General features: G+C 38.5%; 1 long non-coding RNA gene and 1 pseudogene across 5 annotated transcripts in view; one reads left to right on the plus strand and one right to left on the minus strand.

Annotated features, from left to right (window-relative positions):
* The window catches only part of LOC138845229 (uncharacterized), a 134762-nt gene that overhangs the window by 72724 nt on the left and 40639 nt on the right, over nt 1-21399 (minus strand). Inside the window, exon 3 of one of the 5 annotated variants that reach the window (XR_016220581.1) lies at nt 287-573. The exons of 3 other annotated variants lie outside the window; for them this stretch is intronic. This is a non-coding gene — a long non-coding RNA (uncharacterized LOC138845229). Of the gene's footprint in view, nt 1-286; nt 574-13590; nt 13816-21399 lie in introns of those variants that run through there. One more of the 5 variants, XR_016220580.1, reaches the window with a different exon arrangement.
* Nucleotides 1078-1925, plus strand: LOC149122270 (nuclear transport factor 2 pseudogene; annotated as a pseudogene).

Raw genomic sequence — 21399 nt, forward strand, 5'->3', positions numbered from 1 at the left:
CTGCAGCGAATGATTCCCAAACAGCGCTGCGTGTGAGCTACAGGGGATGACCACGGGATGGAGTTATCTGGTCATGTTTTCATGTTTTATGTATCTGGCAGCCGGGGTTTAGTTGATTTCCTTTATGTCCTTTCTGGGTATGAGGGGAAAAATAAGTTAGTTTAAAGGAGAAATTGTATCAATATATTTTCACATAAGATTGAACAGATTTAGCCATTCTGCAGCACACAGACATATCCCGGATAGTTTAAATAAAAGAAGTGGGTGAAAATATGCATTAAATATATGCAGATGTGTTTAAACAAAACTGGCTCAAAAATGTGCTTGGATTATATTTAATTTTCCTCACTCCAGGATACATTCTAGTGTCACATCAAATTATATGCCTTACTTTTATGATCAATAATGGTGTTTTGTGTGTAAAGTGTGAAGACATGAAGACAGAGATAGAAATATTTTAAAAGTTACTTCTCCATCAAGTTTTCTGCCGTTTGTTTCCAATTTAAATAAGGTGTTTCCATCAGGTTTAGCTTCACATTGAGTTACTTGCCTTAGAATTATTTCAGAAGGTGCCTAATAAAACAAGACAATGTGGTCTTCATGAGAAATTCAAATAAAGTAACATAATTGAACCTTTTATTAAATATTTAATTTACAGCATCTCCCATCTAAAGTTCTGTAAAATCTCAAATGGCTCTTCAAGCTTCCTGTAGCAAACAAAACTCAAAACTTTATCTCAAAATTTAGTATAAAATAAAAATGATATATTTTCATCCATAATAGTTAAATTAATGAGGAATTTAGAAAATTTTCTTAAGTGTTGAGAAGAAAAAGTCATGCCTTTTTACATTTTTTGAAAATGATAACTAAGGCATGAAAACTACATATCCATAGTGTACTCTATGATGTTTGATGTGTGTATGCATTGTGTAATGTCCACATCAGAATACCTATATCTTGAACATCTGTCTTAGTTTCATGACGAAATCATTTAGAATCATATTTCCCAGCTTTCTTTGCTGTTGTTTTAAAAATTATACATCATGGTTGTCTGTAGTCACCCCACTGTGGAATAGAATGCAGAACTTCTTGTTCCTCTCTAATAACTTAGATTGCCTTTGTCAAGAATGCATTCACTGCCCTGGCCTCTGCACAGTCGGGCCGGTGGAGCCTGGGTGAGGCCTGAGGAGAGGGGCCCCGGGCACACCAGCAGCTGCAGTTGCATGGTCAGAAAGCACAGAATGCCCTGCTCTGCCAGTGCCCTGGGCTGCAGTTCCCCTCCCTGTGTGTTCACAAGCATCAGTTAGGTCAGTAGGGGTGAGGGAGCATCTCAGGAGATGAGCAGCCAATCTATACACATCCAAGTAAGACCAGATGGATTCTACTGCTAGTCATTTCTTTCAGCTTAGCAGCACAAATGAGTTTAAACACTGATCCTCTGCTGCCACTGCTGCCATCTTGCCGGTCCCTCTGGTCTCAGCAAGACTGGGTGATGCTCCAGATTGGGAGACAAGCCGATTTGGGAGCAGACTGGATCCAGCTTCATTCAACATCACTACCAGTTACTTGAAAATGACAGAACCCAGCTGGGCACAATTTACATTCCTGCTTCATGCCGTATGTGGGAAGGGCAGTAGTTCCAAGTTGTCTAGCCTTCCCTTCCAGAAAATCCTTCACAGCCTCACAGTGCAGGACCAGCAGCCTATACCAGATAGCTGCATCATTAGCGTGATGGTAGTCCAGCTTAAGGCTCACGAAGACCCTGTCATTGGCTTCCACCAGAGGTTTCTATTAAAGGACAGCAACATGCTTGGGTTTGCACCAAAGGCATGTTTAGGCTTGCCCTGCACCACTTCGGCTGCCCTCCACCCAGCCAGGCATTCAACACTCCTTCCTCCTCCAGCCTCTCCTGGATACTACCCTAGAAGCTCCAGATATTCACAAATGAGCAGGGTCATGGTAGGGGATGCCACCAACGTGTTCTGCAATGATGTTTGAACTTTAATCACATCTAGCAGAAGTAGTTGTACTAGCACATGCAAGTAACACACAAGGTGGCCTTCTCTTTCTTTTTTAAAATCTACTGACAAGTGGCTCTAGTATCTCAAAGACATGAAGGAGAAAACAGCTCCCTCACTGGCCAGATATTGATGTGCTGAGATGTTTCAATGCCTCATGACATAATAAAACCACAAAAAAAATTCTTAACAGAAAACACACACACACACACACACACACACACACATCTTCACATTAGAAGGCCTGGAACATCAAAGCTTGTTTCAAAGAAAGAACCTGGTCAGATTATATTTCCCTTCAACTATAAGGCAACCTGTATGTAACTCCAAGGCAAATCCTCTTCATAGCTATTGGGAGTCTGTCACTCTCCCAGCATCTCAAGATTTGTAGTTCTTTCTTACTTGGTCTTCCTCTAGTCAGTTTTCTAAGCTTTAAAAACAAAGAATAACTTTTGCATAGCAGAGATAATGAATACCTTGTTATTTGAAAAAAATGTTACCTTTTTTGAAAAACTTACTTATGTGATTTATTTGAAAAGTAAAAAGACCGAGAGAGAGAGAGAGAGAGAGAGAAAGAGAGAGAGAGACAGCACACTTTCCCATCTACTGATTCACTCCCCACTTGCCCATGACAGGCAGAAACTGGAATCCAGGAATTCAGCTCAGGTTTTCCCAGCAGTAGCTTACACCAAACTTCCTGAGCCCTCAGCTGCTGCCTCCCAAGGTCTGCACTGGCAAGAAGCTGTGAGTGGAGCTTGGAGTGAAACCCAGGTGCTCCAATATGGGATATAGGCATCTTAGCCCTAGGTAAGACTCGCACCCCAGGATTCATACCATTGATGACTTTGATGTTTGAAAACATTGGTAACCAGACCCTTGGCTTCATTGCAAACTCTCTCATTGCCCATTCCACTTCTTAATGCTCTCTATGCTCCTTTCTTTTCTTTCCTAGCCCTCTTCAGGATAAAAGCTCCCCTCCCACATTCCTACAGTTAACCAAAGGTTTCCTCAATGTACCTTTCCCCATCTTAACACAAACCGATAAATATTCTCTTGAAATTCATTTTAGATGTTTTTCCTATTCCTATTTCAAATAGAAGAATAAAGGACTCCAGACCTGAAAAGTAAGCTACCATTGAAAAAACCTATTTCAAGTCTATTTCAGAACTTTGCAGTTTCCTTTCCAATGTGGCTGCCAATTTCCCATTAACCAGACAACTTTTCTTTTCTGACTTTTCTTCTGCCAGGAAGGTTAACTCTCTCTAGGATGTGCTCATGAACTTTGTGATTTCCTTTTTCCAAATTTCTTATTGCACCACGAGATACTCTATTAGTGTTGTTGATTAAACAATATGTCAAGCTAAATCTTCCTATGGGCCTTTATTCTGGCTATGCAGGAGCTGCAAGTCCCCATTTCATATCAATGGGTAACCCTCTCACAGGAAGGCAACACTTGGCTTGCACATTCTAATATATATATATATATATATATATATATATATATATGTTTCTTTCTTTCTTTCTTTATAGCTGTGTTATTTTTAAATAACAACCAGGCTCCACTACATCTCCGCAAATCATGGATGTTCAGTGCTAACTTCCAGCACATCACTATTCAATATGTGTTGTGTGAGCATGTTTCCTTCCTCTCTTCATGTTCCCCTTGGAAAACTATGGCTGCAATGATTGTTCCCCTTAACCATGGTGGAGTGTTAAAATTCAAGGAATAGACTTTTCTTATCTGGGGAGGGATTAATGCAAACAAAAGTAAACTTCTATACCTAAGAGGAAGGTTAGCTTATTAGGTTAAGAAAACAGATGACCTTGCTTTGCAAATGAGGTTTAAGGACTTCACAGTTTAGGAAATTAATTTACAGCTTAAAAGTGAGTAAGCGTGGTTTTCTCTAGTGCTTCCTGCTGTCATATGCATCGCTGGAATGCCACAGCACAGCTGAGCGTAGTTGGCAACTGGAGGCGCTCTGTCTGGAAGCACAATTTTCTCTTAATGCATAAGGATCACTTCGCAATTGCTGTGATTAATTGAAACAATACATTTCAATGTGGCTGAGCCGCCACTGGTTCATTAAAGAAGGTAATTCCCTCCCAGAGCCTCTTTATTCTTGTGCAATCTCCTCTGGTCCCCAGACAGATGCGGCAAGGTTGCAGGTACCGAGTATGCTTCCACTCTGTGTAATTCCCCTTAGGGATGGATCACGATAACTGTTGAGGCTTTCCTGCCCCCACTTTTGTGATTATGAGGACATTGCATTTAGAGTAGGGCAATTTAGGTTCGTGTTAGCTGGAGCTGCTGATCTTCTGTCACCCCTGACCTTCAGGTTAATGAGAAGTTCCTCTGGGTAATTGTCCTCTCTTAAGACAGCCCTGCGCTATGTAATCTTCATCTCTGTAAAATGACATTTGAAGTTTGTTTTACATGAGCAAGTAGGAGAACATTATTTCTGCAGTGAGCAATAATTATCTGCCTTCTAGCTGAAAATACATGCTGTGGATAAATTGTGTTCATCTGGTAGCCTTTGTTTGTAAGACAAGTTAATTAAAAGAGGAATGTTGAAAAATATGTTTGCCCACTGAGTGCTGATAGAGTAATAATATTACTTTACAAGAAAACATTGCACGCAAAACAACTTCTGTTTTGTTCGGAAGTTATGAAAGAAAATGAAGTCAATGTAATGTTCCCACAAGCAAAATTTGATATCACACACACACACACACACACACACACAAATGCAGATAAGGCAAATGATCTGCTTAGTCTCATCGAGGAATAAAAGTAAAAAATTCTCTGTATTCAGGTGAGATTTGTACTGTTTAACCTAAGTGAGGAATACTGAATTGAACAATATGGTCTAAACAAGATATATGAATAATTCTCTATACTAAAACACTGGTTTTCCTGGCTATTGCTGGAATCATTATGTTTACTAAAAATGTGTTAATACTTCATGGAAGCACAGATTAAAGTTACTGTGCTTATGCCTTGCCATGAAGCATGCTTGCAGCTATATGTGAGAAGTTGATTTCATATTTTTATGAGGAGACCAATAGGTCAAGCAAGATTGTATTCAGATTTTGCTGGAAATAACACACTAATTTTTATTACAGACATTTTCCCTTTTCAGAATCTTCCTAATGTTAAGCATGTATGTCCGATCACTGAAATCTGTGTTTATGTTTTCAGGAAAGTACATTTTAAACTCAGTTTTTCCTTTTAAAATTTTTTAAAAGATCTGTTTTGTTTATTTGAAAGACAGAGATACAGAGAGAGAGAGAGAGACAGGAGTCAGAGAGAGAGATCTTCCAACTACTGGTTCACTCCACAGATGGTAGCAACAGCCAAGGCTGGACCATGTTGAAGCCAGGAGCTTCTTTCAGATCTCCCATGTGGGTGCAGGAGCTCAAGCACCTGGGCCTTCTTCCACTGCTTACCCAGTCCCATCAGCCAGGAGCTGGATTGGAAGTGGAGCAGCAGAGACTCAAACCCCATATGGGATGTTGGCATTTCAAGTGGCTGCTTAACTCATTTCCCAGGAGCATCAACAGTGAGCTGGATTGGATTGTGGAGCAGCTGGTTCTCTAATATCCACTCGTATGGGATGCTGGCATCAAAGGTGGAAGCTTAACCTGTTATGCTATAATGCCAGCCCCTCTTAAAATTCCTCAATATCACTTATTTTGCAGATATATTTATGTATTTGAAAGGCTGATTGACAGAGTAAAACAGACAGATAGTGATAGAAATCTTCCATTTACTAAGTCAGTCCCCATATGTGTGCAAAACCAGGGCTAGTCCAAGCCGCAGCCAGAAGCCAGGCACTGCATCCAGGACTCCCATTTGGATGGAAGAAACCTGAGCACTTTGGTCATCATTCACTGCCTCCAAGGCACATTAGGGAAAGCTGGATTGCAAGTGTGGTATGGCCAGAAGTCAAACCAGGGCGTCTGATGCAGGATGTGGGTGTCCTAAGTGGCAGCTTAACCCACTGTGCCACAAGGCCTGCCCCACCCAGTGTTAGATTTCACTTGTTTATGGCAGCGATAACTGGTCTTACAGCAGACTTCGCCAATAACATTCAATAATCATATCCTACCTCATGAAATGGAAGCGTATACTTTTTCATATCAAGGCCTCCATCCTGGGGTGAGCATAACAATTGAATTGGGGTTTCCTCCACTGCTATTCCCATTGGTATAGCAATACTTATGATATTGCATCAATATTCCTGCCTATCCTGTGAGAGATAAAGGTAAGTGGTTAACGGTTCCCATTTTGTCTATTTAGCCCAAACATCTGATTACTTAGGAGAGATTCTCAAGTAAGCTTCTGTCTTACAGTTGAGTATTCTGACATTCAGCATTGGGAAATGCAGATAAGACTTAGGAAGTTACAGAGCATCCCTAAGCTGACCACATTTATGCTCACTGCCTTTGGATCATGTTCATTAAATCAGCAGTCTTCCTTTCCCACTCATATTACTTAAGGATATGATGAAAGGTACATAGTTTCTCTGAAAGATATGGCATATCTCCACCCAATGTTGCATAACCTTTCAAAGGATTAATGGACAACTTGACACTCATGGCTCTGTGAATGTAAGGTTAAGAGCTGAAACATGGACTTCCCAGATAATATCTGCTTTAAATGTCCGACCACTCTTACTCCAGGTAATTTTCCTTTTGTAAAATTATCCCTTTAAAGCCAGAATGATCATCCAAAATTTGTATATTTTTCTTTGGGGTAATACCCATGAGTGGGATTACTGGATCATATGATAAGTCTTTTTTTTTTTAAGTAAGTCTAAGTTTTTAAGGAAATCTTCATACTGTTTCTTACAGTGCTTGCAATATTTATTTGCATTCCTACCTACAGAATATAAGTTTCTCTTTCTCCACATCCTCACCAGCATTTGCTGCTCCCTATCATTTGGATAGTAGCCATTCTCCCAGGGCTGAGATGGTATTTCATTGTGCTTTTGATTTGCATTTCCCTGATGGCTAGTGATGTTCTACATTTTGTAAATTTGTCAGCCATTGTATTTCTTCTTTCAAGAACTGTCTATTGAGGTCTCTTGCCATTGTCAAACATGAATTATATACTACTGGGGCCTGCACTATGGCTGAGCAAGCTAAGCCACCACCTGCAATGCAGGCATCCCATCTGTGTGTCAGTTCTAGTCCTGGCTGCTCCACTTTCAATCCATCTCCCTACGTGGGCCACTGTGCCCATGTGGGAGACCCAGGGGAAATTCCTGGCTGCTGGCTCTGCTTGGCCTAGCCCTGACCATTGCGGCCGTTTAGGGAATGAACCAGCCGATGGAAGATCCATCTCTGTCTGTCTGTCTGTCTCTCTGTAACTACTTCTCAAGTAAATAAATAAATCTTTTTAAATATATATATATATACTATAGTTTTAAACTGCAACTATTTAAAATATACTGTATATGAATGAAGTTAAACATATTTGATGTGATTATTATTTATGACTCTTGTCTATATTCTTGCTGAACTGTGATTTTTTTTTTTACTTTTTATTGGTTGAACTCTTTATTTACTGGATCATTAATCCAATGACTATAAGGAAGAGGGAATGTGGGAGTGAGGAAAGGAAGAGTATATTGGGAAGTACCATTATGCTCTTAAAACTGCATATATAAAATACATGAAATTTGTCCCCCTATATAAAAATAAAGCTTTCTTATCTCAAAAAATAAGAAAAATATTAATTTGGATAAAAACAACTTTATATTATTTTGACAAATTGAAGCATATTGTTGGGTTCCTGTCAGGGTTATTACTTGTTTTGAGAATGAATCTCTCTCAGGTTCAGCTCCAGTCTGGAACATAAGGTAGAAAATTTCTATTCCTTCACTCACACTTTTCTTGCCCTTTCTCAGTTTCTTGGGGATGTGTTTCTACTAACAGCTCTTGTTCTTTGCATTTTCTAGCAGTCCACTCTTAGGAAGGAAGTTCACAAATGGTGGACTCTCAGTCCTACATAAACCCTCATCTTAGTTATTCAGTGAAGAAAATGAAAACACACACTCTGACTTGACTCTAGTTTGGTTTGCACAGGCCTTTAGCAGCACAAACAGAATCAGGGACATAATCCAATATTGCTGAACTCACTAATGGAGCATATAGTTTTCCATTTTCATTTGTAACTTAGGCAATTGATTTCTCTACTGGAATAGCACTGCAATGATGTGATGTTGGTCAAGTACCAGGATAATATAAGCACCACATGCAGAAAAGAAGACAATTGACATTTAAGTTGTTTCCAGGGTTTTCTGGGTTTTATCAATAGCTTCATGCACATATCAAGTCATATTTTGTCTAATAACTGTGCATCTAGTACTAATACTCATATGAATGCATTTGTCTCCCTTCTGAGCTAAGAAATATTTCAAAGTACTTTATGTAATCTCATTTGCAAGTTGCTGCATATGAATAATCTATCTATGCATTCATACATATAAACATTCTCATAAACATAGATAAAAGGTGTGAAATATAAAAATGAGATGGAGAAAAGTGATCTTTACTTAAATATCCAAATGTATCAATTGGGAAAAGACTTAGATTGTAATCAGAAAACAAAATATATGAAGAAGAGTGGAGTGGTCCATTGGATACAAAATTATTGTAACATGGAAGCTTTGTAATTAGCATTCAAAACATACAAAATTTTGATAAAAAGACCATTGGCAAAAGGTAATACTTAGACAAGCCATTTATAGTTTTCTAAAAAACGTTTCTCTAAAATGTCATGATTAAAAACCGCTATGCATTATGTGTGTGATTTTTGTGGATCATAAGTGTGGGGAAGACGTGGTTGAGCAGTTTGTGCTACAGGTGGTGGTGGCTGATGTGAGTGGGTTTGGCAACCTGCTCTTCCTAATGACCGCCACTGTGTTGTCCACATTTCCTGGCTGATCCTGATGAGTAATGTGGTGGTTCTGGATCACAGGACACACTGATTAGTTATTCACACAGTGGTTTTTACCCCAACCCACCAGGACCTAGTTTCCTTTCCAGTGACACAGTGAGAATCAGATGTATTCTGCCTATGTAGGGGTTTGATCCAAAGGAGAGAACCTTGAAGTTTCATATTACCTGAGGTTATAAAACCAACTGCCGCAGCTATCTTTCCCCCTCTTTAGTGAAAGAGAAGGAGAAAAAGAGAAAGGGAGAGAGAGAAAGAGGAACAGGAAGAAGAAGAGAAAAAGAGGAAGAAGAAGAGAGGGAGAGAATTTTCAGCATGGAATATAAATAAAATTCTCTCTAGGGTAATGAGGGGATGATCTCTAGGATCCTTACATTTTTCGTGTAAATAAATGGTCCCAGGATTATGAAAATCTTTATCTCTCTGAAAGGCTTTTTCTTTAGGATTTCTTTTTCTTTAGGATTGCTATTTACCACCCCACCTCCATCAAGCTTTGCTGAGAAAGTCCTACCAGAACAGAGCTGTGTGATTGGTAGCATCATTCCCCAGCTCACACTTATGGCACCTTGGTTCTCCTGTGTCTGTGACTCTCCTTTATTCTCTCTTTCTTTCTCCCTCTCTCTCCCTCTTATAGCCCACATCTTTTACTCCAGAGCTTTCACACAATCTTTAAACAATATGGAGTTCTCAGAGAAGTCACCATTCTTAAAGTTCCCTAATGCCTATGAGGGAGACCTGGATTCCTGGGTTTCGCTACCAGCTTCTACATGACTCAAGTCCTGTCCACGGCCCATGATGGACTGGAGGTGGATCAGCAAATGAAATCTCTCTCTCTCTCTCCCTCTCCCTCTCCCTCTCCCTCTCCCTCTCCCTCTCCCTCTCCCTCTCCCCTGGCAGATGAATGAATAGGTAAATTTTAAGAAAAGGAATTAATATGACAAAGAAATGCTGTAGTTGGATCTATAAACTCCACTATTCAAATAACAAATAAACAAACCAAAAAATGCCCAATTCTGTCAAGGCATACCTCACTACGGAACCATGGCTTCTTAGACAAGAACATGGAATAAATGTTTCAGAGTTCAAAGGAGAACACTCTACGCTCACTGCAATTGGTCTACCTTAGACGGGCATAGCAGTGAGCCCAATGTTGAATTCAGTCACCCGCCCTACATCAAAGCACTGAGTGGGAAGGGCGCGGTGAATCTAAGAGGTTGATTGTATTTTCAGATAGACTTAAGACCTGGAAACATTCATCCACTGCCCAAGGACTGAATGTTTGCCGTACTTCTCAGCCATGCCACATTGCCCAGACTATCAGTGGTTCTCCTGAGGTTTGCACTACACAGGAGGTTGACCAGAGAGCTGAGTCTGACGCTTTCTCAACCCATGAACCACATTCCCTGTGCCTAGGGAAAAAACTGTTTTGTCTCCACTTCCCAAGGTAAGGCAATGTTCTCCCTACTGCTTTGAGAACAGTTACTGAATCTTCCAAACCCCACTAAAAATAATACAGAACACAGATGAAAGACAGTGGTGACAGGAGGCAAGTCAGCAGGTCACAGTGTGTCTGTGAGCTGACCAAGGCACTCGAATCCCCTGAACTGTTTTGTCTAGACCTGTTGGCTGCATCCTCATCAGGGCTGCTCTGAAAAGACATCCATGAAGCTGTAAATGCTGCTGAAGAAAGCATCTTTCAGGCATGTCTCATGCATAAAAGTGTGATTAGCAAAGCTGTGCCTAAGACTCCAGGTAACATCTATTAAAGGGGAGGCACTGAAAATCCTTTTTAAGGGTTATCACTGTCAACTCGTACTGCAGATTTATAAAGTACGAGCAGTATCTCATTTTAAAGGCTAGAAAAGTGGCCTGAGCTGTGGCTCAGTAGGCTAATCCTCTGCTTGCGGCACCGGCACACCGGGTTCTAGTCCCAGTCTGGGCGCCAGATTCTGTCCCAGTTGCCCCTCTTCCAGGCCAGCTCTCTGCTGTGGCCAGGGAGTGCAGTGGAGGATGGCCCAAGTCCTTGGACCCTGCACCCACATGGGAAACCAGGAGAGGCACCTGGCTCCTGGCTTCAGATCAGTGTGCCGGCCGCAGCATGCTGGCCACAGCAGCCATTGTGGGGTGAACCAATGGCAAAGGAAGACCTTTCTCTCTGTCTCTCTCTCTCTCATTGTCCACTCTGCCTATTAAAAAAAAAAAAAAAACAAGGCTAGAGAAGTGAAACGTGGAAATCTTACAATGTGTGCACACAGCAAGTGGATAGAGAATCTGATATCCAATGTAGGCAAGTACAAATACACAGTTATCTGTCTTAACTGTTGACCTAAATTAGGTAGAAAAAAATAACCTATATGAGAGGTCTTTGAAAAGTTCATGGAAAAGTACATGATGAAAAAACCTATGCGTGGATTTTCAAATATTTTAAAAGATGTATTTATTTATTGGAAAGGAAGACACAGATAGAGAGTTAGACAAGTCAATTAATCAGCCCATATGTTAGATACTTTAACAGTGTGATAGACTAAAAATAGTACCTATCTCATCAACTGATGCTCTGCTTAAATGAATACACCCATATAATGCTGTTAAAACTGTATGTTATATAGTCAATCACAGCAAGCACTATAAAAGTGTTTGCTACCATTGTTTTGCTTTCTTTTAGAGAAAAGATGTATGGGACTCTGAATATCTTCCTCTTTGTGAAACATTGAGACTCACACTGGCTGTACAGGTGTTCAGATAGTTTGCCTGGCTTTCTTGTTTCCTGATATGATCCATACAATAATCTCCCTCTGTGAACTGCAGGTGTGGCTGTCTCTTCCTTGTAACCTACAGAGATGGTGTTAATCACTCGTTAATGCCACTCTTGTAGTTTAGTTTAAACGTGGCAGTTAAATGTCTGTTTATATACATAAATGTCATATACATGTACATGGCACTTCCACAAGCTTTTCATCACCCTGTTCACTGTTCATGTTTTCTCTATTACATTCTTCCTAGTGTTTTCTAATTTTCTTTTTTTCAATGGTTGAAGATACAGATAACCAATAAAAATTGTATGCATTGAAGATGCACCATTGAATGTACATACGTGTTAGGAAGTGATTACCACAATGAAGCAAAGCAACATAGCCACCATCTCACATAGCTAATATTGCCTTTTCCCATTCATCTTTTTTTTTCTGGTGACAAGAACACTTAATATCTACCTTCCTAGCAGATTGCAAGTGCATGGTATGGAACTGTTAACATTTGGTCACTTTGATTGACTTTGACTTTCACTTGACAGAAGGTAGATTTTGCAATCTAAATTGGTAAGATTGAAGCAGATTTATGTCCAGTGATAAAGCTAATTGAATCCCAAAATATGAGCACATAAATCATTATATTTTCATTCATTCATTACACACTCTTTCAGATTATTTCATCTGTCGTTCAAAATCAAGTATGATGTCAACATTAGGAAGCGTCTAATTTTGTTTCCTTACAAAACTTAATGCACAGGCTATGATTTATTTTTCACTGACATTCCTGTATTAGTGTGAGTTGTTGATAAGCTAATTTACAATGTAGACAAGATCAAGGCTTACCCTTAGGCTGATTTATCATAGTTCGTATATTTGCTAACAGGCTGGCAAGTGGAGCCTTTGAAAATGTAATGAATTTACAATGTGGACCCATTATATCACACCAGGTGATTAGTTCACCAGTTTCTTGTATATTCATATTCTTTTATATTGAATTTCAGTAGCAATTGGATTGAATTGTGTTACATCAATAAGTAAGTTCCAAATTTTCAAATGCCTTGTATTCACTTTATAAAATTAATTACAAATCATCTCCCAAAAAAGTCATGCCCATGTTAGAGCTGGTGGGGAATCTTAGAGATGATTATAGCCCAATTTAATTTTATAGATGGGAACATGAGGTAGCAGGAGATGGAAATAACTTGCCCAATATAGCAGATATAGTTGGAAACAAGGGTTACACTAAGCACCCTCTACCTTTATATTTCACAAAGCCATAAAACATCATTCTAAATTTATGATGTCTGCTTTACATCTGTGAATACAACTGCTAGTAATGACATTTTTAGGGAGTTGGCATTCATATTAGTGCTTAAAAAAGTAAATGATACTTTATACTCATTGTTATTTATAATTTTTAAAAAGATCCCTGTTTTTAAATGTATTTTCCTTTTAGTAACAGAAAAATACCTGTTACAGGAAACAAATATAGCCATAAAATATTAAAGATTGCTTTGAGAAATTGAACCTCTGCTATGTATTTGATGTTTTGGTTTCATGTAATTCCATAAAAGAAAATTATATAATACCATATTTTCCAATTGTTTTTTTCTAGGCCTCTTGTCAGGAGACATATTAGACTTAACCTATGATTTAAGACACCCTTAAATACTTCAGCAAAAATAAGATTTGAATTATGATGAACATTACAGCCCAAGGTCAATAAAATAGGAATATTTCAAATATCTGAAACAGTTGAGTATCTGATCCAAATAATTGTTTTATTAATAAAACCATGGACATATGCATTCAGAGATTGTTGAGATAGAAGTAAATTTGGGGGAATATTTCTATTACATATGAAAATATCATGAGAAGTCAAGTGGGTGCTTAGCTTAGCAATTTAAACTTCAGCTGGCATGACTGTCTCATATTGGAGTATGCAGATTCCTGCTCCTGACCCCACCTTCCTGCCCCTGCAGATCCTGGAAGGCAGCAGTTATGCTTAAAGTAGTTGGATACCTGTCATTCACATGGGAGACCTGGATTGCAGCCTTAGCTTCAGGTTTCAGCTTTGGTTCAGTCCCTAGGTGAGAACATGGGGAGAGAGTCGGTGGGTGGGAGAGCTTTCTCTCTCTCTCTCTCAAATAAATAGATTAATAAAAATTATCCATCAATCAATAAATTATGTTTTCCAGACATTGTTTCAAAGTCTACATGGAGGCTATGCCATTTTGGTTAAAACAAATTTCCAATTTCTGTGCATCCTGATACCATTTGTTATTATCTGTTTTAAGTAGAGCCACATTATTGAGTGTGAAATTGTACCTTACCATAATTTTATATGATTTGATACTGAGCATTTTAATGTGCTTATTAGTCATACACATTTTATCCATACATATATGTATATATATTATATATTTCTCTGTTCAGATAATTTGCCCATTTTAATTGGGATATTTATATTTTTGTGGTATATTTGCTAGATACAAGACACTTATCACACATATGATTTGCAAACGTTTTCTCCCATTGTCAGTTGTGTTTTCATTTTCCTTTTAGTATCCTTCAAAACTTAAAAGTTTTTAATTTTGAAGAAGTACAACTTCCCATTGTTTTTTCCTCTATCTTTTATATTTTTGGAGTCATATCTAAAGCCATTTTCCCAACCCAAGTTCATGAAATTATAGCTCTAAGAGTTTAATCTGAGAATTTCATGAATATAAGTCTCACGTTTAGGGTGTTGGTTTATTTTGAGTAAGATTTTGTGTGTGACTATCCAATTGTCCTTGCCTGATTAATTGTAGCATATATTATGTTCCCATTTAATTCCCTGACATCCTTGTCAAACTGCAGTAGGCCATATATGTGAGGGCACTTTTCAATGCAGGTGGGTCTTAAGTCTCTAAGTTAACAACTGTGAATGTTCTAATTTTCCTTTTTCTCCAGAATTTTAAAGATATTTTGATGTCCTAAAATTTCCATGTGTATTTAAGTAGCATATTGTTAATTTCTGGAAAGAAATGAACTAGGATTTTGGTAGCAGGTGCATTAAGTCTGAAGATCAATTTAGGGGTATTATGATCTTAACAATATTGTCTCCCCATCAATAAATATTGAAGATTTCTTCATAAGTTTACAGTTTTAATTTCTCTTGACAATATTTTATACATATTGTAGTAAAACCTTTGCCCTTTGATTAAATTGATTTTGAAGTATTTTATTTTTATGATATTGCTAAGGAAATTGTTATTTCTTTTTCAGATTATTTGCAATTATGAAATATGAAATTAATTTTTATACATAGATCTTGAGTCATGCAAACTTTCTAAAAATATTTATTTGAGAGTCAATGAGATGGAGAGAGAGACACAGAAGGAGAAAGAATGAGAGAGACAAAGGGAGAAAGAGAGATAGTAAAATATACAAAGAAACAGGTAGGGGAGAACTTCCATTCACTAGCTCTTTTCCTATATGTGAACAATGCAAGGAGCTGGAAATTCAATCTAGATCTCCCACATGGTTGGTGGAAACCGAATGACCTGAACAATTGACTATTTCTTCCCAGGTTCTCCATCAATAGAAAGTTAGTCAAGAGCTAGAGCCGGGAATAGAACCCAGGTACTCCAACGTGGGACATAGGTGTCTCAGTTGCTAAGTAAAATGTCTGTTCTCAAGTTATCCAACTTGGAGAACTCATTTATTAACTCTATGTTTTTTTTACTAGAATTCTTAAGATTTTCCATATAGATCATGTTTTCCACAAATAGAGGTTGTTTTCTTTCTTTTCAATTCGTATTATTTCATTTTATGCCTGATTGCTCAAAGTAGAATCTCCCATACAATGCTGAGTAGAAATCCTGAGGTCAGATAATGTTTCCTTGTTCCTGATTTTAGCGCGTTATCAGCAGGGAGCATTCAGTCTTTCACCATCAGATGTAATGTTAGCTGTATGTTCATCGTATATCAACGTTTATGTGATGTGGAATTCAAATTACAAATTTGCTTTGAGAATTTTTCGTCTGTATTTAGAAGAGTTAATATTTCGTAACATTCTTTTTATGTATTTCCCTGTTTGGGCTATGAGTTTAATTCTAGCTTCACTAATGAAGGTAAGAAGTAAACCTTCCTCAATTGCAAACTGGCATTAATTTCTCTTTAAATGTTTGATGGCATTTACCAAATCACATGGGTCCAGACTTTGTGGTATTTTAATTTTGTTGTAAATTCAATTTCTTCTCTTTTTTTTAAAGGTCTGTGGAGAGATTAAACTTATTATTAGGTTCATTTCAATGGCTTTTGTCTTTACAGGAGTTTGTATGTTCCATTTTAGTTATCTGATGTTTTTCAGTCTACGTTTGTCCAGTGTGTTCCTTTATAAACTCTTTTAAGGCTGGCACTGTGGTGGAGCAGGTAAAGCCACCACCTGAGGCACTGGCATTCCATGTGGGCACCGATTCAAGTCCCAGCTACTCTATTTCCAATCCAGCTCTCCGCTGTGGCTTGAGAAAGCAGTGGAAGATGGTCTGGGTCCTTGGGCCCCTGCACCTGTGTGGGAGACCTGGAGGAAGCTCCTGGCTCCTGGCTTTGGATCAGCCTAGCTCCGGCCTTTGAGGCCATCTGGGGAGTGAAACAGCAGATGGAAGACCTCCCTCTCTCTCTCTCTGCCTCTCTGTAACTCTACCTTTCAAATAAATAAATAAATAAGTTTTTTAAAAAATAAATAAACTCCTTTATTTCTATAAGTTCAGTAGAAATGACTTATACTTTAATTCTCATTTTAGTAATCTCATTCTCTTTTTAATTATTTTATCAACGAAGTTAATTTACATTATAATATTATTAAATGTTAATTCAATTTAATTCTGCAACTTCTGGTATATTTTATACAAATTTCATGCCTCTTTTATCCTTATCCTTTTACAATGTTTCTGTTGTATTAAGAAGATATTCATACAGTAATACTTGAATTCCTTAAATGATTCTTTTCACTGTATATTTTGAATCTGTCATGAATTGCTCTTGGGCTTAGAATAAATGTCTTTAATTATGAGGCATTATTTTATAATTATACTTAATTCCAATGTGATAGAGATGTATTACTACTAATTATTTCTATTCCATCTTCATTTTACACAAATACACATGCTATGGTCTCAGCAATAAATTATTATAATTATTACTTTATATATTTTTATGTCAATTAAAGAATCTGAGAAAGGAAAAGAGAGAAGAATATATTTATAGAGGTTGTTAAGATAATCCTTTATCATCTGATGCTCTTCATGTGTTCCTTTGGACTTGAATTATCCTCTGATACCACACTTTTCTACAACACATCTTTGCTCCCACTCACTTCCTTGATTTACTTATTAACAAATATGTCATAGGCTAAAAAACACATAAACTACTGTGTGTAAAATTAATTAAATTGTTTTTAAATCCTTGCAAAAGAAAAAGGGGAAAATTCAGACATAAGGGGTCTTCAAAAAAAGTAGTGGAAAATTTATGTTCTGTAAAACTTAGCATGGATTTCAAATAGTTACTTGCATCAGAATAAACTTAGCCTATAATTCTATTTTACCACAAATTATTTGAAATTCCCTTATATCAATCAACTAGCAATGAATTTTGTCATTCTTTTTGTTTTGTCTGGTTTTTCAATTTGACAATGTACTTACTTAGCCTTTGTGCTTGAAAGTTCATTTTTTCAGCATATGATTCTTGTATAATAGGTTTTGTTATTTTCTCCAGTGTTTTGTACCTGTCTTTCCACTGTTTTCATTTTTTTAAAAAGATTTATTTATTTATTTGAAAGGCGGAGTTACAGGGAGGCAGAAGCAGAGGCAGAGAGGAGAGGTTTCCCATCCAGTGGTTCACTCCCAAATGGCCTGAACAGCCAGAGCTGGGACAATCCGAAGCCAGGAGCCAGAAGGTTCTTCTAGGTCTCCTTCATGGGTGCAGGGACCCAAGGACTTGGGCCATCTTCTACTGCTTTCTCAGTCCTCAGCAGAGAGCTGGATCAGAAGAGGAGCATCTGGGTCTTGAACAGGTGCCCATATGGGATGCAGGCACTGCAGGTGGCGACTTTACCCGCTATGACACAGTGCCGGTCCCTCCACTGTTTTCAAACTGTCATTATTTATGTGGAGAAGTCAGTTAATATTTTTATTTCCTTTTCTGTTTTAATGCTTTTGAATTTTTCTTCGTCTTCATTTCTACTGTAGTAAATCTGATTCTAAGTCTCTTTGTATTTATCTTAACTGGAGTTTGTTGAGCTTCCTAAATGTGAGATTAATGTATTCTGTGAAATGTGAAGTATTATGTCATTATTTCTTGGAATACTTTCCTGATCCTTCTCTTTCTACTCCCCTTCCAGTTCTCCCATTATGGACAAGTTAAGATGCTTACTGGTCTCTCACATGTCTCTAAGCTCTGCTTATTTCCTTCATTCTATACCTTGCAGCTTTTCAAATTGTACAATTCATATCTATGTTCAAGCTCATATAGTCTTTTTATCCAAATATGTATTTTATTTATTAGAAAGGCAGAGTGACAGAAAGAAAGGAAGAGAGAGAGAAAGAGATCTTCCACCTGTGGTTCACTGCTCAAATAGCCACAACAGTAGGGACTGGGCTAGACCCAGAGTCCCAACCTGGTCTTACACATGGGTAGCAGGAGCCTAAGTACTTGAATTGTCACCCCCGCCTTTCCCAGGGGCATCATCATGGAGCTGGATCAGAAGTGCAGCAGCAGGGACTTGAACTGGTGCTGTATGGCATGCCTGCAGTGTGCAGTGACTTAGCTATGGCACCACATAAGGCCTGCCTAGTATTCTTTCTGTTTCATGTCTGCATCTTCTCTGATTTCCTCTGGCAAGTTATTTTTTTTTTTTTCAGTTATTGTTGCAATTCCAAACTTTCTATTTTGTGTGTTATTTTTAGAATTTCTCTTTTTTTGTTTTTATTTTCGTTTTTTTTTTTTTAATTTATTTATTTGACAGGTAGATTTGTAGACAGTGAGAAAGAGAGAGACAGAGAGAAAGGTCTTCCTTCTGTTGGTTCACCCCCCAAAATGGCCGCTACAGCTGGCATTGCACCTATCCGGTGGCAGGAACCAGGTGCTTATTCCTGGTCTCCCATGTGGGTGCAGGGGCCCAAGCACTTGGGCCATCCTCCACTGCCCTCGCAGGCCAGAGCAGAGAGCTGGACTGGAAGAGGAGCAACCAGGATTAGAACCCAGTGCCCATATGGGATGCCGGTGCCGCAGGCAGAGGATTAACCAAGTAAGCCACAGCGCCACCCCAGGATTTCTCTTTCTTTATTGGTATCCTCTATTTGATGAAGTATTCCCATCAAAACTTCCTTTAGATCTTTATGCATGTTTTCTTTAGTATTTTAATATCTTTATAATGAATCATTTGAAATTGTGTTTGTTAAATCCAACATCTAGGCCCTCTTATAGGACTGTGTACTTTTTTCTCCTCTATATGAACTGCATGTTCCTGTTACCCTGCATGTCTTGTAGATTTTTGTGAAACTGGAATTTTTGATAATAAAGTTATACAGCAACTCTATATAATGATTACCATCCATCCTGCCAAAGCCTTGTTTATTATGGATTTCTTGTTTATGTTTTAGGGACTCGGGGACTTCAGTCACATCTACGACCCCAGAGGCTCTGATGTTGTTTCTCAGGAGACTCAGTAGTAGATCTTGCATAGCCTAACTGGGATGGAAGTGATTTTAACAGGAATCTCTGTCTCTTTGAGTGATTCCTTTTTTATTATTATTATTATTATTTATTTATTTTTGACAGGCAGAGTGGACAGTGAGAGAGAGAGACAGAGAGAAAGGTCTTCCATTGCCGTTGGTTCACCCTCCAATGGCCGCCGCGGCCGGCGCAGCGTGCTGATCTGATGGCAGGAGCCAGGTACTTATCCTGGTCTCCCATGGGGTGCAGGGCCCAAGCACTTGGGCCATCCTCCACTGCACTCCCTGGCCACAGCAGAGAGCTGGCCTGGAAGAGGGGCAACCGGGACAGAATGTGGCGCCCCGACCGGGACTAGAACCCGGGGTGCCGGTGCTGCAAGGCAGAGGATTAGCCTAGTGAGCTGTGGCACCGGCCCCTGATTCCTTTTTATAGCTGTCTACCTGTTTAGCATCAGGAATTCAACTCAGTCTCTGCTAACTTTGACCAATCACCCTAGTTGTTTTGATAAAGGCCTGATATAAATTGCACCCCAGAAAGACTCACTTCAATTGGTCCCTTTGCAGGGATAGCTTTAGAGGCCAGCCTCGAAATTTGTTCTGACTCAGTAGTAGTCATTTTGGCCACTGTTTCTCAATGCGCACTCTGGTAAACCATTTGACATACGACTCCGCTGTGTGTGTGTGTGTGTGTGTGTGTGTAAGAAGTGAAACTGACCTGACTGCCATACTGGCTGTTAGTTTAGACATTGCAATTTGAAACTGGAGGCAGCAGAGTACAGAATGACAAATACCTATGGCCTGCACTTCCAAGGAAGTATTTGAGTAGGATATAGGGAGAGAAGTAGCCCCAGGTCTTGTACACCCATGTCTAGAGTAGAGCTTGTTACTTGCTGAGCTAGGGCCTGAAGAGAGGGGTGGGGGCTGGTCAAGGCTCAAGCATCACAGATCCTCATTATCTTACAGAGACCGTAGATTTATTTCAAATTTTCATTTCCTATGTTCCCTCAGCACAATTTAGACAATTTCCATGGCATTTTGTTTGTCTTTTAAAATTTGACCAGTTGTTTCTGGGTAAGGTTCCCATACCCACTATATCTGAACAATGAAGATATTCCAAACAATAGAAATAGCACATATGTATGGATATTTGTAGTAAACCTATTCTGTGCTGAAGATGGAGTCACTAAGTTTTTGGTGTGTTTTCAAGGGTACTATTTCCATTGAGAACTTTTCTATGAATATGGACATTCAACAATAAAAAATTATATAATTAGAGGATAGGATTAAGAAGCAATAAATTAATTGTATAAAACATCAGAATAAGGCATTGTAATAGAGTGGGTTGGGACATAGCAAAAATATTCCATATGGAGTGATGTGAGTAGAACTTACTAAGTGTATAGCATTAGAAATGAGATTAGAAGTAAGAAGGAGCCACACACATAAAACCTGGGAGAATTATTTCAGACAGTAGAACTTGCCAGAGTGAAATTTTGAACAATGCTCTCTGACATACTCCCTATTGTAAATGTTTTGTTTACACAATGACTGGATTTAAAACTCAGAAGAATTTTATGTAAATAAATTCTATGTTATCTCAATTATACAATGGATATCAACAATGTTAATAAATGGCAGAGCTGAGGTTTAAAGATAAGAAGCCTGGATCCAGCCGCAGTGGACTAAAGTACTTATACTTGAATGCGCCTATTGTAAGATGAAATTTAAGATATAACTAGCAACTGTGAAGAGAGGTGTTTTATTAAAGTTTGAGAGTGAAATACAATTAAATGAAATGAAGACCTTGAGTTTCCGCTTTATTTACAGCTTTCTTGTGAAAATAAGACAGAAAGAGTAGTAGATCAGGTAAATAAGGTCAAGGGAAAAACTCACTGGGTTTTGCTTTTGTTGTTGTTGCTCTTTCAAGGTTAAAAATGATAATCTAGGGGCCAGTG

The sequence above is a fragment of the Oryctolagus cuniculus genome, chromosome 14 (assembly GCF_051225735.1).
Source record: "Oryctolagus cuniculus isolate XC-2025 breed Fujian yellow rabbit chromosome 14, ASM5122573v1, whole genome shotgun sequence".
Lineage (NCBI taxonomy): Eukaryota > Metazoa > Chordata > Mammalia > Lagomorpha > Leporidae > Oryctolagus > Oryctolagus cuniculus.